The 16,798-nt window shown below is 43.8% G+C and overlaps 1 protein-coding gene across 1 annotated transcript in view; it reads right to left on the bottom strand.

Moving 5' to 3' along the window:
* The window catches only part of LOC311120757 (homeodomain-interacting protein kinase 3-like), a 77,010-nt gene extending 60,524 nt beyond the window's left edge, over positions 1–16,486 (bottom strand). Inside the window, exon 1 of the mRNA XM_084195332.1 lies at positions 16,125–16,486. The gene's annotated coding sequence lies outside the window, so the exon portion shown is untranslated. The remainder of the gene's footprint in view (positions 1–16,124) is intronic.
* Positions 16,487–16,798: the final 312 nt, after the last annotated feature.

Genomic DNA, 16,798 nt, shown 5'->3' with positions numbered 1-16,798 from the left:
TCCTCAGATCCTCAAAAGATTCTACAGCTGCACCACCGAGAGCATCCTGACTGGTTGCATCACTGCCTGGTATGGCAACTGCTCGGCCTCCGACCGCAAGGCACTACAGAGGGTAGTGCGTACGGCCCAGTACATCACTGGGGCCAAGCTTCCTGCCACCCAGGGCCTCTATACCAGGCAGTGTCAGAGAAAGGCCCTAAAAATTGTCAAAGACTCCAGCCACCCTAGTCAGAGACTGTTCTCTCTGCTACCGCACGGCAAGCGGCTTCTAAACAGCTTCTACCCCCAAGCCATAAGACTCCTGAACATCTAATCAAATGGCTACCCAGACTATTTTCAGTGCCCCCCCCCCCTCCCTCTTTTACGCTGCTGCTACTCTCTGTTTATTATCTATGCATAGTAACTTTAATAACTCTACCTACATGTACATATTACCCCAATTACCTCAACTAACCTGTGCCCCCGCACATTGACTCGGTACCGTTACCCCCTGTATATAGACTCGCTATTGTTATTTTTATGGCTGCTCTTTAATTATTTGTTACTTTTATTTCGTATTATTTTATATTGTATTTTTTTGGTATTCTTTCTTAAAACTGCATTGTTGGTTAAGGGCTTGTTAGTAAGCATTTCACTGTAAGGTCTACACCTATTGTATTCGGCGCATGTGACAAATACAAGTTGATTTGATTTGTTGCTTGTCATGACTGGCAGAAACCAGTTTGGTCCTAAGAGAAAGCCATAGAGCTCTCTGCTTTGGCCACAGAAAGAGGCAGTTGTGTTGTGTCACCACAGAGAACACTCATCATTGTGTGCAGCATGTCATGCTGTTCCTACAGTCCTACCAAATCACCCAGTAATCAGCAAAACATCAATACTGGCCGCTCCACTCTCCTAATGTTCTGTATGGTCAGCCGGTGACGTTGGATAGACATTAGACCGCAGCAACTGACACACAGTCAAACTCTGATACAGATAAGCTTATCTAAAAGGTTAACCAACCTTTACCCTCCTTCCTCATTCAACTCCAGCCATAGACAAACTACCGCCATACTATACATGATCTCTGCTCTGCCGAGAAGGGGGAGGCTAGTCATAACCTGCAGGGGTTAGGTGACTGTGCACAGGCCCACTGAGTATTGCATAGGCCATCACATCCATCTCAGGCAGAAGAGCGCTAGCTTACAGGGAATGGTGCTGCTCTCCTCACTTAGCCCCCCGGGGCAGGAGCAGACAGGTCGGCGGTGCTTTCTGGAAGAAAACCAAACAAACAAACAAAACCTCTCCATTTCTCTAAAGAACATTTGTCTCCCTGCGCCCGGTCGCTGACAGCGGCAGACCATTACTGCAAGCCTGAACGAAGGATGAAAGAGAAAGCAAACAGATGCACGGGTGAGACTGAACTGCTATGGAGGCTGAGGTAGTAGCTGTTGTGCAAGATAGATAGCGCTCCAGGAAGGGTGGTGTCCAGTTTACTGGCCTGATTAGCAGCCCACGCTGCGCAAATATTAACCCAGCGGCCATCCCAGTGTTTGTCTGACCGAGACCAGGGACTGGAGAGGTACAGAGGGAACAAGAGGCCAAATAGCTGCTCTGCTTGCACAAAAACACAGAACATAGGAAACACAACTGGGCTCCTCAAATCAACTCTCAACCACTGTGGCGGAACAGTGGATCTGTTGAGATTAAAAGACACAAATAAAGTCAAGGAATAAAAGCTAAACATTCCAAAGGTCTCAGGTAAACCAAAACATTTTATGCTAGGCTTAACTATCAATCACAAGGCCTAATTTAGCCTAATGGTAAAATCACTCTCAGCTGACAGAGTTGAGTTAAATGATGTCTTTCCTCTAAAAGAAGTAGCCTGTGTTATCTGTCAGTTTAGACAAAGTACTGACCGTTTCACATGAGCAGCCGAGCCTCCAGTCTCCCCGGTCTGAATGAGACCATGTGGTGGAAAAACACAGCACTTCCCTGGCTGCACTCAGGCTGCTCAAATCCCCTGGCTTCCGGTTACTCAGACAACAAAGTTTCCAAAATCCCACTTCAAGAAACAGGCAGACATTTAGAGTGAAGAAAACATGCGTAAAGTCCGACCACAGGAACTGCGGGGCTGTCGCAAAGCACTGTTGAGGGCCCAGCCTCCTCCAGAAAATCTGCTCAACGGAAAGCACCACACAGGCTGTGTTGATAACAGCGGTAGGTCTGTGAGCCCCTCCAGCCCCTATTCTGAGCAGGCAGATAAGGCTTGTCCTATTCCTCGGACTGCTCTACACAATCAGGCCCTATGGTGCCGTTTGGTGACAGGGCACCGAGAACCAGGCCATTTCTCTCTAAATGGGCTTTTTGTGTGAAACTTCAAACTGATAAGCTAGCAGAGCTATAAGTGGACAGTGTATCCTCCCGTTCTTAAACACCCTTCCCCTCTAACAGTGGTCGAGGGCCTCTGGGACAAAAGGCGACATGACGACTTGAGGCCCTTTCATTTAGCAGAGCCTGCAGTGTCAGCTGCAGGGCCCTGGTTATTATTACTTCCTGAAGCCCGATACTCCCCCGGTCGTCTTGTTACATCACTCAGAGCTGCTGGGTTGCACAAAGTAATTGCACATGGTTGACCTTTGACCCGGACGGGAGTTCAATTGAGGAGTGAAAAAAAATAAAATAAAGAGAGCACACCTGTCCTCAGACCAAATGCCCCAGTGTGGGGAGAGGAAGAAACTGCTTTTTCCAAGATGCGAAAAGGAGCAGGGAGCGAGACCTATAACAGCCGATACCGGTGGAAAAACGAATAAAACAAATTGTGGAAAATAAAACGTTGCCATGTTAAGGTGCGTAAGTAGGCTTAGTTGGGATTGAGGCATTAACAGGGTGCAAAGACACCCCGACTCAGGAAAACCTACCCCAGGGGATATGTTCTCCACATCGGCTTCCTGGAGGCTTGATTCATTTGGGGATCTAGGCATATACAAAACACATCTCTCTTGCTTGTCCCGCACATCAGTGATACTGCAAACACAACCAACATGTCAGTGGACCTGGTGATTGGGGAAGAATTTGTATAGTACACAGTTCTGCCACAGAGTAAAACTAAATTTGGCTCTCCAACTCTACAGGTCAAGCGGTGCCTGGCTCCAGCCTACCCCTGTCTCCAGCCCACCCCTGGCTCCAGCCCACCCCTGGATCCGGCCTACCCCTGGCTCCAGCCCACCCCTGGCTCCAGCCTACCCCTGGCTCCAGCCTACCCCTGGCTCCAGCCCACCCCTGGATCCAGCCCACCCCTGGATCCAGCCCACCCCTGGATCCAGCCTACCCCTGGATCCAGCCTACCCCTGGCTCCATAATGCATGTGCGGTTGAGGATACAAAGAAATGGCCAAACCTTTCAGCAGTAAACAAAAGAACAGAGAAAACAGGAAGAGGCTGTCATTTTTTTGGGGGGGGGGGTGGGAACCCAGAGACCAAAACAATTCCTCCAAAAGTTGGCTCCATTTGGATCTATCTAATAAAATGTTTCTTTATGATGTTTTCTATAGGTTGTAAACAATAAAAACAACAATATAAATATGTGTTTCATTAGTAAAGGCCTTAGGGGCTTTCAGCATCTTGTCAGGATCAAGGAGATAAGATAGTGGGCCTGACAGAGCATAGAAACAGTGCAGGAGTCTCAAAGAATTCCTCTCATAAAAGACTGGAGGAACATTTCAGTTGTGTCATCGTGGAGGCTAAAAACATTCTCTCTCAGGGGATAGTCGATCAACAACTGTCCAGCAGCTCAACCTTGAGTGACTAGAGAATGACAACCTGATACATTCCCAGAAGATATCCCTGGCCTCCCCATGTCAGTTGAAGGGCAAATGTTATCATGATGTCTCTCAGACTTTGTACATTGCTTTTGCTTAACATAACGCAAAACGGGTTTCGCACCTCGGAACCATGTTTGGCTAGGACTCAAGTTCAGCACGTGATCATAAAGGCAAAGCCCTTTGAAAAACCCAGGGTCAAGCCATGGTGGATTTAATTTTGGTGCACCAAATGTACCTTTGTCAGCACCACATGCTCAGACAGACTATCCTGCCTGTAGACCATCCATCTGCTGCACGACAGCAGAGACTCAGAGGCCATCCGTCACACCGCTGACACTACTCCAGATGCTTACTGGCTGGCTGCCCAACACACGGACACAGGTGCAGTAACTCTACACTACTCAGCATCCTAGGTGTAACCTGAAATGGAGCACCTGGACACCCCAGCAGTGACTACCTCAACTACAAAACAACTAAAGAAGGACTAATCGGTTACACAACCACTTTCAGCTTATTTAGGCCCATCAGTCAAAGTTGGGTTATTTAGGCCCATCAGTCAAAGTTGGGTTATTTAGGCCTATCAGTCAAAGTTGGGTTATCTATCCACTATCTATCCTCTTTGAATTTAAATTAGAATTTAAGTATTGCATTTGAATTGAAAATCTATTTCTGAGTAACCTACTAGACTTCCAAACTCTGTCTCTCTTCACTAATTAGGAGTGAACCACTAAGGGTCTGGGCGAGCATGTGCCCTATGCCTCTTCCAAGAGTATGGTCACATGGTCTTTTTATGGGCTTGTCTTGTGAGTGGAGGACTCCTAAAACGGCCAGCCTTTAGGGCAGAGATAAAGCATCATGAGGTCCCGTGCTCCAGAACATAGAGGGCCCTTTATCTAACAACATGGAGGATCATATTCAACAGACACAGCAGAATGACGTGGCGTGTGTTGAGTGAGTGAGTGGTCACGTGGCGCAAACACAGCAGCAAGCCCCTTCCAAAAATGTATTACTACTGGCTGATAAACGCTAATGGATAAACAAAAGCTGATCCGCAACAAACTGCGTACAGCATGCCCCACTTAGAGACAGGGAAGGCGAACAAATTGAGTGCAGGGCAGGTCAATACAGTGCGGTGACACACTGGACCAATTTCGATCTGCCTCAACGGGAGGGGGAGAGAACAGTCAAATGCTCAACCTACAGCAGCTTATGTAGACACTGGTGGGTGTGGAGCTTTTGTACGCATTAAGGACCATATCACCTTCACCTTACCAGACACCTTAGACCCACTACAATTCACATATCGCCTCAGATCCACGGACGATGCAATCGCCATTGCACTGCACACTGCCCTATCCCACCTGGACAAGAGAAATACCTATGTAAGGATGCTGTTCATCGACTACAACTCAGCCTTCAACACCATAGTACCCTCCAAGCTCATCACTAAGCTGGGTCTGTACCCCTCCGTGTGCAACTGGGTCCTGGACTTCCTGACGGGCCGACTCCAAGTGGTGAAGGTAGGCAACAACACCTCCGCCAAGCTGATCCTCAACACGGGGGCCCAACAGGGGTGCGTGCTCAGCCCCGTCCTTTACGCCCTGTTCACCCATGACGGCGTGGTCACGCATATCTCCAACTCAATCATCAAGTTTGCTGACGACACAACAGTGGTAGACCTGATTACCAACAACGATGAAACAGCCTACAGGGAGGATGTGAGAGCCTTGGCAGAGTGGTGCCAGGAAAATAACCTCTCCCTCAACAAAACTAAGCAGCTGATCATGGACTACAGGAGACAGCAGAGAGAGCACACCCCCATCCACGTCGACGGAGAGGGTCAAAAGTTTCAAATTCCTCTGCGTGCACATCACTGACAACCTGAAATGGTCCATTCACACAGACAGCGTGCTGAAAGGGAAACTGCGCCTCTTCAACCTCAGGAGGCTGAAGAAATTTGGCTGGCCCCAAAGACCCACAAAAACTTACACAGATTAACCCTTGAGAGCATCACAGCCTGGTACTGCAATTGCACCATCCGCAGAGGGTGGTGTGGTCAGCCCAACATATCACTGGGGGCACACTGCCTGCCCTTCAGGACATCTACAGCACCCGGTGTCACTGGAAGGCCAAAAAGATCATCAATGACATCAGCCACCTGAGCCACGGCCTATTTACCCCGTTACCATATAGAAGGAGGCGACAATACAGGTGCATCAAAGCTGGGACCGAGAGACTGAGAAACAAGTTCTGGGTCATTCTCACGAAACGGACATTTGACCCAAAAATTCTCAAGAGTCATTTTTTACAATATGTCCTCTTTGATTACTGAGATTAGGATCTGTACTTATCTATTTCATAAATCGTATGTTTTTGGATCAGATATTATGCATTTTACCACAATTTCCCAAAAATCTCATTACTGCAAAAGTCCAAAAAAGTAATAAATCAATTTCTAATATGTTTTAACATTTCTCCCTTAACGAAAAGACCTCAGTTAAACATAAACACTGAAAATACAAATATTTAAAATTCGTATTAAATAAAATAAAACTGACTTTTTCCCAAATTGAGCTTTTTAGCCATTTGGGTAATGAGAAGGCCAAGTGAGGTAAAGGGGGTGTTTGAGTATTAAAACCTCATTCTGAAGGCATATCAGCAAATAAATTAACTTCTACTACTCCTCTAGTGATGCATCATGGGTGAATAAACATTTATTTAAAAAACTGATTGGAATTGAGATATGTCCACTGTGTTTGTATCTAATAATTATTATATAGTTTAATGTAAACTTTAACTAGTATACAATTTTTTATGATTTACGGACAAACATTGTGTTTTATTATAATAAGTTAGATTTTTCTAAAATAAAATTGTATAAAATTACCCAAGAATTTAATCAGCACGCATTTAGGTAATGATTATTTGGGGTGGAAATGCACAAAATTAAGGCAACATTTAAAAATGTATTTTAAAAAAGACACTTTGCCAAAAACTATATATCTTAATCCTGAGAATGATAGTTGAATTTTGCTGATGCATCATGGTTTTGTAACTCAATTTGCTACATACATGTTTAAAACTGGTTTCATGAGAATCACCCTTCTATCTCCAGGCCATTAGACTGTTAAACAGTCACCACTAGCCGGCCTCCGCCCTCTACCCTACCCTGAACCTTAGTCACTGTTCTAGCCAGCTACCACCCGGTACTCCACCTTGCACCTTAGAGACTGCTGCCCTATTTACATAGAGTCATTGAATACTGGTCATTTTAATAAATGTTTACATACTGTTTTACCTACTTGTATATACTGTATTCTAATAATGGCTCATCCTATGCTGTACACACCTTTTATTCATATATACTAATTATATATACAGTGGGGAGAACAAGTATTTGATACACTGCCGATTTTGCAGGTTTTCCTACTTACAAAGCATGTAGAGGTCTGTAATTTTTATCATAGGTACACTTCAACTGTGAGAGGCGGAATCTACAACAAAAATCCAGAAAATCACATTGTATGATTTTTAAGTAATTAATTTGCATTTTATTGCATGACATAAGTATTTGATACATCAGAAAAGCAGAACTTAATATTTGGTACAGAAACCTTTGTTTGCAATTACAGAGATCATACGTTTCCTGTAGGTCTTGACCAGGTTTGCACACACTGCAGCAGGGATTTTGTCCCACTCCTCCATACAGACCTTCTCCAGATCCTTCAGGTTTCAGGGCTGTTGCTGGGCAATACGGACTTTCAGCTCCCTCCAAAGACGTTCTATTGTGTTCAGGTCTGGAGACTGGCTAGGCCACTCTAGGACCTTTAGATGCTTCTTACGGAGCCACTCCTTAGTTGCCCTGGCTGTGTGTTTCGGGTCGTTGTCATGCTGGAAGACCCAGCCACGACCCATCTTCAATGCTCTTACTGAGGGAAGGAGGTTGTTGGCCAAGATCTCGCGATACATGGCCCCATCCATCCTCCCCTCAATACGGTGCAGTCGTCCTGTCCCCTTTGCAGAAAAGCATCCCCAAAGAATGATGTTTCCACCTCCATGCTTCACGGTTGGGATGGTGTTCTTGGGGTTGTACTCATCCTTCTTCTTCCTCCAAACACGGCGAGTGGAGTTTAGACCAAAAAGCTCTATTTTTGTCTCATCAGACCACATGACCTTCTCCCATTCCTCCTCTGGATCATCCAGATGGTCATTGGCAAACTTCAGACGGGCCTGGACATGCGCTGGCTTGAGCAGGGGGACCTTGCGTGCGCTGCAGGATTTTAATCCATGACGGTGTAGTGTGTTACTAATGGTTTTCTTTGAGACTGTGGTCCCAGCTCTCTTCAGGTCATTGACCAGGTCCTGCCGTGTAGTTCTGGGCTGATCCCTCACGTTCCTCATGATCATTGATGCCCCACGAGGTGAGATCTTGCATGGAGCCCCAGACCGAGGGTGATTGACCGTCATCTTGAACTTCTTCCATTTTCTAATAATTGCGCCAACAGTTGTTGCCTTCTCACCAAGCTGCTTGCCTATTGTCCTGTAGCCCATCCCAGCCTTGTGCAGGTCTACAATTTTATCCCTGATGTCCTTACACAGCTCTCTGGTCTTGGCCATTGTGGAGAGGTTGGAGTCTGTTTGATTGAGTGTGTGGACAGGTGTCTTTTATAGAGGTAACGAGTTCAAACAGGTGCAGTTAATACAGGTAATGAGTGGAGAACAGGAGGGCTTCTTAAAGAAAAATTAACAGGTCTGTGAGAGCCGGAATTCTTACTGGTTGATAGGTGATCAAATACTTATGTCATGCAATAAAATGCAAATTAATTACTTAAAAATCATACAATGTGATTTTCTGGATTTTTGTTTTAGATTCCGTCTCTCACAGTTGAAGTGTACCTATGATAAAAATTACAGACCTCTACATGCTTTGTAAGTAGGAAAACCAGAAAAATCGGCAGTGTATCAAATACTTGTTCTCCCCACTGTATATATATATATATATATATATATATCACACACACACACACACAGTGGGGAGAACAAGTATTTGATACACTGCCGATTTTGCAGGTTTTCCTACTTACAAAGCATGTATAGGTCTGTAATTTATTTTGAAATGTACCTATGATAAAAATTACAGACCTCTACATGATTTGTAAGTAGGAAAACCTGCAAAATCGGCAGTGTATCAAATACTTGTTCTCCCCACTGTATGTGTATATATAGAGTGAGGGAAAAAAGTATTTGATCCCCTGCTGATTTTGTACGTTTGCCCACTGACAAAGAAATGATCAGTCTATAATTTTAATGGTAGGTTTATTTTAACAGTGAGAGACAGAATAACAACAAAAAAATCCAGAAAAACGCATGTCAAAAATGTTATAAATTGATTTGCATTTTAATGAGAGAAATAAGTATTTGACCCCCTCTCAATCAGAAAGATTTCTGGCTCCCAGGTGTCTTTTATACAGGTAACGAGCTGAGATTACACACTCTTAAAGGGAGTGCTCCTAATCTTAGTTTGTTACCTGTATAAAAGACACCTGTCCACAGAAGCAATCAATCAATCAGATTCCAAACACTCCACCATGGCCAAGACCAAAGAGCTCTCCAAGGATGTCAGGGACAAGATTGTAGACCTACACAAGGCTTGAATGGGCTACAAGACCATCGCCAAGCAGCTTGGTGAGAAGGTGACAACAGTTGGTGCGATTATTCGCAAATGGAAGAAACACAAAAGACCTGTCAATCTCCCTCGGCCTGGGGCTCCATGCAAGATCTCACCTCATGGAGTTGCAATGATCATGAGAACGGTGAGGAATCAGCCCAGAACTACACGGGAGGATCTTGTCAATGATCTCAAGGCAGCTGGGACCATAGTCACCAAGAAAACAATTGGTAACACACTACGCCGTGAAGGACTGAAATCCTGCAGCGCCCGCAAGGTCCCCCTGCTCAAGAAAGCACATATACAGGGCCGTCTGAAGTTTGCCAATGAACATCTGAATGATTCAGAGGAGAACTGGGTGAAAGTGTTGTGGTCAGATGAGACCAAAATCGAGCTCTTTGGCATCAACTCAACTCGCCGTGTTTGGAGGAGGAGGAATGCTGCCTATGACCCCAAGAACACCATCCCCACCGGCAAACATGGAGGTGGAAACATTATGCTTTGGGGGTGTTTTTCTGCTAAGGGGACAGGACAACTTCACCACATCAAAGGGATGATAGACAGGGCCATGTACCGTCAAATCTTGGGTGAGAACCTCCTTCCCTCAGCCAGGGCATTGAAAATGGGTCGTGGATGGGTATTCCAGCATGACAATGACCCAAAACACACGGCCAAGGCAACAAAGGAGTGGCTCAAGAAGAAGCACATTAAGGTCCTGGAGTGGCCTAGCCAATCTCCAGACCTTAATCCTATAGAACATTTGTGGAAGGTGCTGAAGGTTCGAGTTGCCAAACATCAGCCTCGAAACCTTAATGACTTGGAGAAAATCTGCAAAGAGGAGTGGAACAAAATCCCTCCTGAGATGTGTGCAAACCTGGTGGCCAACTACAAGAAACGTCTGACCTCTGATTGCCAGCAAGGGTTTTGCCACCAAGTACTAAGTCATGTTTTGCACAGGGGTCAAATACTTATTTCCCTCATTAAAATGCAAATTAATTCATAACATTTTTGACATGTGTTTTTATTTTATTTTATTTTTTTATTCTGTCTCTCACTGTTCAAATAAACCTACCATTAAAATTATAGACTGATCATGTCTTTGTCAGTGGGAAAACATACAAAATCAGCAGGGGATCAAATACTTTTTTCCCTCACTCTATACATATATATATATATAACACACAGTACCAGTCAAAAGTTTGGACACACCTACTCATTCAAGGGTTTAACTTTATTTTTACTATTTTCTACATTGTAGAATAATAGTGAAGACATCAAAACTATGAAATAACACATATGGAATCATGCAGTAACCAAAAAAGTGTTAAACAAATCGAAATATATTTTATATTTGAGATTCTTCAAATAGCCACCCTTTGCTTTGCTGACAGCTTTGCACACTCTTGGCATTCTCTCAACCAGCTTCACCTGGAATGCTTTTCCAACAGTTCCCACATATGCTGAGCACTTGTTGGCTGCTTTTCCTTCACTCTGCCGTCCGACTCATCCCAACCATCTCAATTGGGTTGAGGTCGGGGGATTGTGGAGGCCAGGTCATCTGATGCAGCATTCCATCACTCTACTTCTTGGTCAAATAGCCCTTACACAGCCTGGAGGTGTGTTGGGTCATTGTCCTGTTGAAAAACAAATGATAGTCCCACTAAACCCAAACCAGATGGAATGGCGTATCGCTACAGAATGCTGTGGTAACCATGCTGGTTAAGTGTGCCTTGAATTTGAAATAAAATCACAGACAATGTCACCAGCAAAGCACCCCCACACCATAACACCTCCTCCTCCATGCTTTACGGTGGAAACTACACATGCAGAGATCATCCGTTCACCCACACCACGTCTCACAAAGACACGGCGGTTGGAACCAAAAATCTCAAATTTGGACTCCAGACCAAAGGACACATTTCCACCGGTCTAATGTCCATTGCTCGTGTTTCTTGGCCCAAGCAAGTCTCTTCTTATTGGTGACCTTTAGTAGTGGTTTCTTTGCAGCAATTCGACCATGAAGGCCTGATTCACACAGTCCCCTCTGAACAGTTGATGTTGAGATGTGTCTGTGACTTGAACTCTATGAAGCATTTATTTGGGCTGCAATTTCTGAGGCTGGTAACTCTAATGAACTTATCCTCTGCAGCAGCGGTAACTCTGGGTCTTCCATTCCTGTGGCGGTCCTGATGAGAGCCAGTTTCATCATAGCGCTTGATGGTTTTTGCGACTGCACTTGAAGAAACGCTCAAAGTTCTTGAAATGTTCTGTATTGACTGATCTCCATGTCTTAAAGTAATGATGGACTATCTTTTCTCTTTGCTTATTTGAGCTGTTCTTGCCATAATATGGACTTGGTCTTTTACCAAATAGGGCTATCTTCTGTATAGCTTGTCACAGCACAACTGATTGGCTCAAACACATCAAGAAGGAAAGAAATTCCACAAATTAACTTTTAAGAAGGCACACCTGTTAATTGAAATGCATTCCAGGTGACTACCGCATGAAGCTGGTTGAGAGAATGCCAAGAGTGTGCAAAGCTGTCATAAAAAAAATAAAAATAAAGATTTAACCTTTATTTAACCAGCTAAGCCAGTTGAGAACAAGTTCTCATTTACAACTGCGACCTGGCCAAGATAAAGCAAAGCAGTGCGAAAAAAACAACAACACAGAGTTACATAAAGTCAAAAATACAACAGAAAATACATATACAGTGTGTTCAAATGTAGCAAGTTATGGAGGTAAGGCAATAAATAGGCCATAGTGCAAAATAATTACAATTAGTATTAACACTGGAATGATAGATGTGCAAGAGATGATGTGCAAATAGAGATACTGGGGTGCAAATGAGCAAAATAAATAACAATATGGGGATGAGGTAGTTGGGTGGGCTAATTTCAGATGGGCTGTGTACAGGTGCAGTGATCGGTCCAGGGCGGCAGGTAGCTTAGTGGTTAAGAGTGTTGTGCCAGTAACCGAATGGTCGCTGGTTCTAATCCCAGAGCCGACTAAGTGAAAAATCTGTCGATGTGCCCTTGAGCAAGGCACTTAACCCTAATTGCTCAGGTAAGTCGCTCTGGATAAGAGCGTCTGCTAAATGACTAAAATGTAAATGTAAATGTGCTCTGACAACTGATGCTTAAAGTTAGTGAGGGAGATAAGAGTATCCAGCTTCAGAGATTTTTGCAATTCGTTCCAGTCATTGGCAGCAGAGAACTGGAAGGAATGGCGGCCAAAGGAGGTGTTGGCTTTGGGGATGACCAGTGAGATATACCTGCTGGAGCGCATACTACGGGTGGGTGTTGCTATGGTGACCAATGAGCTAAGATAAGGCAGGAATTTGCCTAGCAGTGATTTATAGATGGCCTGGAGCCAGTGGGTTTGGCGATGAATATGTAGTGAGGACCAGCCAACAAGAGCGTACAGGTCACAGTGGTGGGTAGTATATGGGGCTTTGGTGACAAAACGGATGGCACTGTGATAGACTACATCCAATTTGCTGAGTAGAGTGTTGGAGGCTACTTTGTAAATGATGTCGCCGAAGTCAAGGATCGGTAGGATAGTCAGTTTTACGAGGGCATGTTTGGCAGCATGAGTGAAGGAGGCTTTGTTGCGAAATAGGAAGCCGATTCTAGATTTAACTTTGGATTGGAGATGCTTAATGTGAGTCTGGAAGGAGAGTTTACAGTCTAACCAGACACCTAGGTATTTGTAGTTGTCCACATCCTCTAGGTCAGACCCGTCGAGAGTAGTGATTCTAGTCGGGTGGGCGGGTGCCAGCAGCGTTCGATTGAAGAGCATGCATTTAGTTTTACTAGTGTTTAAGAGCAGTTGGAGACTACTGAAGGAGTGTTGTATGGCATTGATGCTCGTTTGGAGGTTATTTAACACAGTGTCCAATGAAGGGCCAGATGTATACAAAATGGTGTCGTCTGCGTAGAGGTGGATTTGAGAGTCACCAGCAGCAAGAGCGACATCATTGATATACACTGAGAAAAGAGTTGGCCCAAGAATTGAACCCTGTGGCACCCCCATAGAGACTGCCATAGGTCCAGAAAACAGACCCTCCGATTTGACACATTGAACTGTATCTGAGAAATAGTTGGTGAACCAGGCGAGGCAGTCATTTGAGAAACCAAGGCTATTTAGTCTGCCAATAAGAATGAGGTGGTTGACAGAGTCGAAAGCCTTGGCCAGGTCGATGAAGACGGCTGCACAGTACTGTCTATTATCGATCGCGGTTATAATATCGTCATCAAGGCAAAGGGTGGCTATTTGAAGAATCTCAAATATAAAATATATTTTGATTTGTTTAACACTTTTTTGTTACTACATGATTCCATATGTGTTATTTCAAAGTTGATGTCTTCACTATTATTCTACAATGTAAAAAAATAGTAAAAATAAAGAAAAACCCTTGAATGAGTAGGTGTGCGCAAACTTTTGACTGGTAGTGTATGTAAATGTAAAATGAGTTTTTTTATTTTTATACATTTGCAAAAATTCATACAAATCTGTTTTTGCTTTGTCATTATGGGGTATTGTGTGTAGATGTGAGGGGGGGGACACAATTTAATCAATTTTAGAATAAGGCTGTAACGTAACAAAATGTGGAAAAAGCCGAGGGGTCTGAATACTTTCCGAATGCACTATATCTATCTATCTACACATACATTATATGTATAGGCCAATATATTTATATTCCGGTCTCTGACATTGCTCATTCTGATATTTCTGGATTGTGTGTGTATTTAGTTTTATTTATTATTGCTAGGTATTACTGCATTGTTGGTGCTAGAAACAAGCATTTCGAAGCACCTGCATTAACATCTGCAAATCTGTGTACGCGACCAATAAACGTTGATTTGAAGACAGAGGCTGCCCTGTGTCCACACCATGTGTCTACTTCCTTAAGCCACTGTGTTTGACTTCATCCCAGAATGAGCTCAGGGTAAGAAAAAAAAAAACAGCCTCCTTGCATTAATGCCCGATGGGGGATAGAGGGGCAGGGTTGAACGAGCACACTCAAAGCAAGATCACATGAGTACCACAACTTAATCAAGTATACTGCTTCAATCAGGAGACCACGATACGGTGGTCAAGACATCATCCCTCTCTCACTCCCCCGAAAGTTGTGCATCCACTCACGCACTGCTTTCAGATTACTCAAATAAAGAAACAAATGTGATTTTGACTTATTGGGGGTGCGCAGTAGGTGGTTGAGTATGTATGTGTCAGCAGGGCTTATAGCAACGGTTAATGTTGCTACACACACTAATCACCTTAAATGATTAATCTGGGTATTCATTAGCTCTTGCTGTTGCATGAAATAGCACATTGTGAGAACGCTTCACTCAGAGACAAGAAGACTGTTTGGACACCCTGTCCAAACTCTCAAGCTATCACTCTCCCCAGAAAAGGTTGGCTGGCTCAAACCCTGCCAAGAGCAGATTGTCTGGCCTTTAAAAAACGCTCATTCAGCCTCCGTCCAATGCCTCTTACACCACCAACAAGCCTGGGACTGTGGTACGTTTAGTGCCTTCATTAGTGAATCTCTTAGTACAAAAAAAGTGCTGGCAAGTAAGTCACAGAGCAGAGCCCCTTCAACCAAGATGTTTGTGTTTTTACAAGTGGAGTGGTGGTGAGTTTGAACAGATAAAGGCTTCAGACTGGCAGGCTCAATGTAAAGTATGCAGAAGAATGCTAGGCCATAAAACAAGAATGGTCATGAAAGTGCAATTTTTCAGAATGTGTGTCAACACAGGATCAAGAAACGTCTACCGGGATGTTTTTGGGTGAGTGGGTTGGTTGTTTTGAAGGTGGCATTGAGCCAGGTACAGGACAAGGCTGGGGGAGGGGGCCAAACTGAGTGAGGAAATAACTGCAATTTACCATGTAGGCTAATCCCACACATTTACATCTATTTCAACCTCGGATTTTCCCAGTGACAGTGAATATAAATTGGTCCCTGCTCTGTTCTCAAATGGCAGACATGACGATACCCTGTTGACTACTTCTGCATTAGATAATTCCTTAGAAACAGCAAAGGCTGGTGACGTCTAAGGTGGTTGCTGTGGGTGAAACTAGGTAGCTGACTGTCTGAAACCAACTGTCTGAAGAATAAAAACAACTTGAAGATGCATTCAAATCATGTTGTTAGCCTAATCTCACACACAGACAGACTTGTGTAAATAACAGTTGATGTGAGTTAACTAACTAGCTACTACGGTATTCAAATACATGTAAACATTACAGGCATTAGCAAATGGTTAACTTGTCAATATTCTGATAAGTATTGTAGCTATAGGCTAACTTTACATTGATGAACATGTCAACACTTACTAGTTAGCCAACAGTTAACTAGTACCGTTGGTGGCTCGTCTTCCTGTCGACAAACTTCTAGCTTGCTACTGTAGCTAACTAACTACTGTAGTTAACGTTACTAAAAAAGCACTAACTATAACAAACAACTAAAATTCAGGAACTGCAGACAACGTACGCCAGAAACCTAGCTTCCTAGCTGTCTTGCCATAATTTGTATATAGCTAGTCACAGTAGCTAACTAATAATTGTAATCATAAAAATGTGCCAACTCGTTTTACGACATTGTTATCTGTGCAAATAACATCAAAGGTAATAGAACTGACTGCTTACCTTCTTATAGAGTAACAATAAGTAGAATCCAGGGCTTCTCTGAACATGTTGTGGACTTAGCTATATACCCATACCATGCACAGTTTGCCTGCACTGCTGCCATCTTGTCCTGGACAACAGGAGGGGAGACCTCGCTCTCGACAACACCACCATCTCCCACATTTTAAACTTCAAAAAACTTGAGCATATAAACGTTCAATGACACCAATTTAGCCCAGGATGTAACAATGCAGTTCAAGTTATTCTCCTGCCTCTTTGGGCGAGAAAGCCCATCTCTGAAAGGGCGTCTGTTAGCCCTATATCCCGAACGATCCTCCCGTTACGTCTGTCTCCAACATGTCCCTCTGCTCTGTCTAGCTTAGGCTGTGTGAGAAATGTATGTGAGTTGATGGCCTGGAGCTAGACTAGACGAATCAATAGTCGAGCTGCGCGCGCCCAATGAAAAGCGCGTTCACAATGTGGCAGCTGTCAACATTTTTATAATGGGCACTCAAGGGTAGGGTGTGGAGATGCAGCGGTTAAGGCAAAAATATTTTCTTCTAAAATAACATTAGATTCTTAGATTGTTTAAAGATTGTTTAAAGTAATATGCTTCAAGACAAGTAATACAGAAATGTCATTAAATTCAAAATTGTCCATACTGATACGTATTCAAATATTATACATACTGAAGA

This window comes from Coregonus lavaretus (genome assembly GCF_964263955.1).
Source record: "Coregonus lavaretus genome assembly, contig: HAP1_SCAFFOLD_431, whole genome shotgun sequence".
Lineage (NCBI taxonomy): Eukaryota > Metazoa > Chordata > Actinopteri > Salmoniformes > Salmonidae > Coregonus > Coregonus lavaretus.
This window is presented reverse-complemented; position numbering and strand designations above follow the sequence as displayed.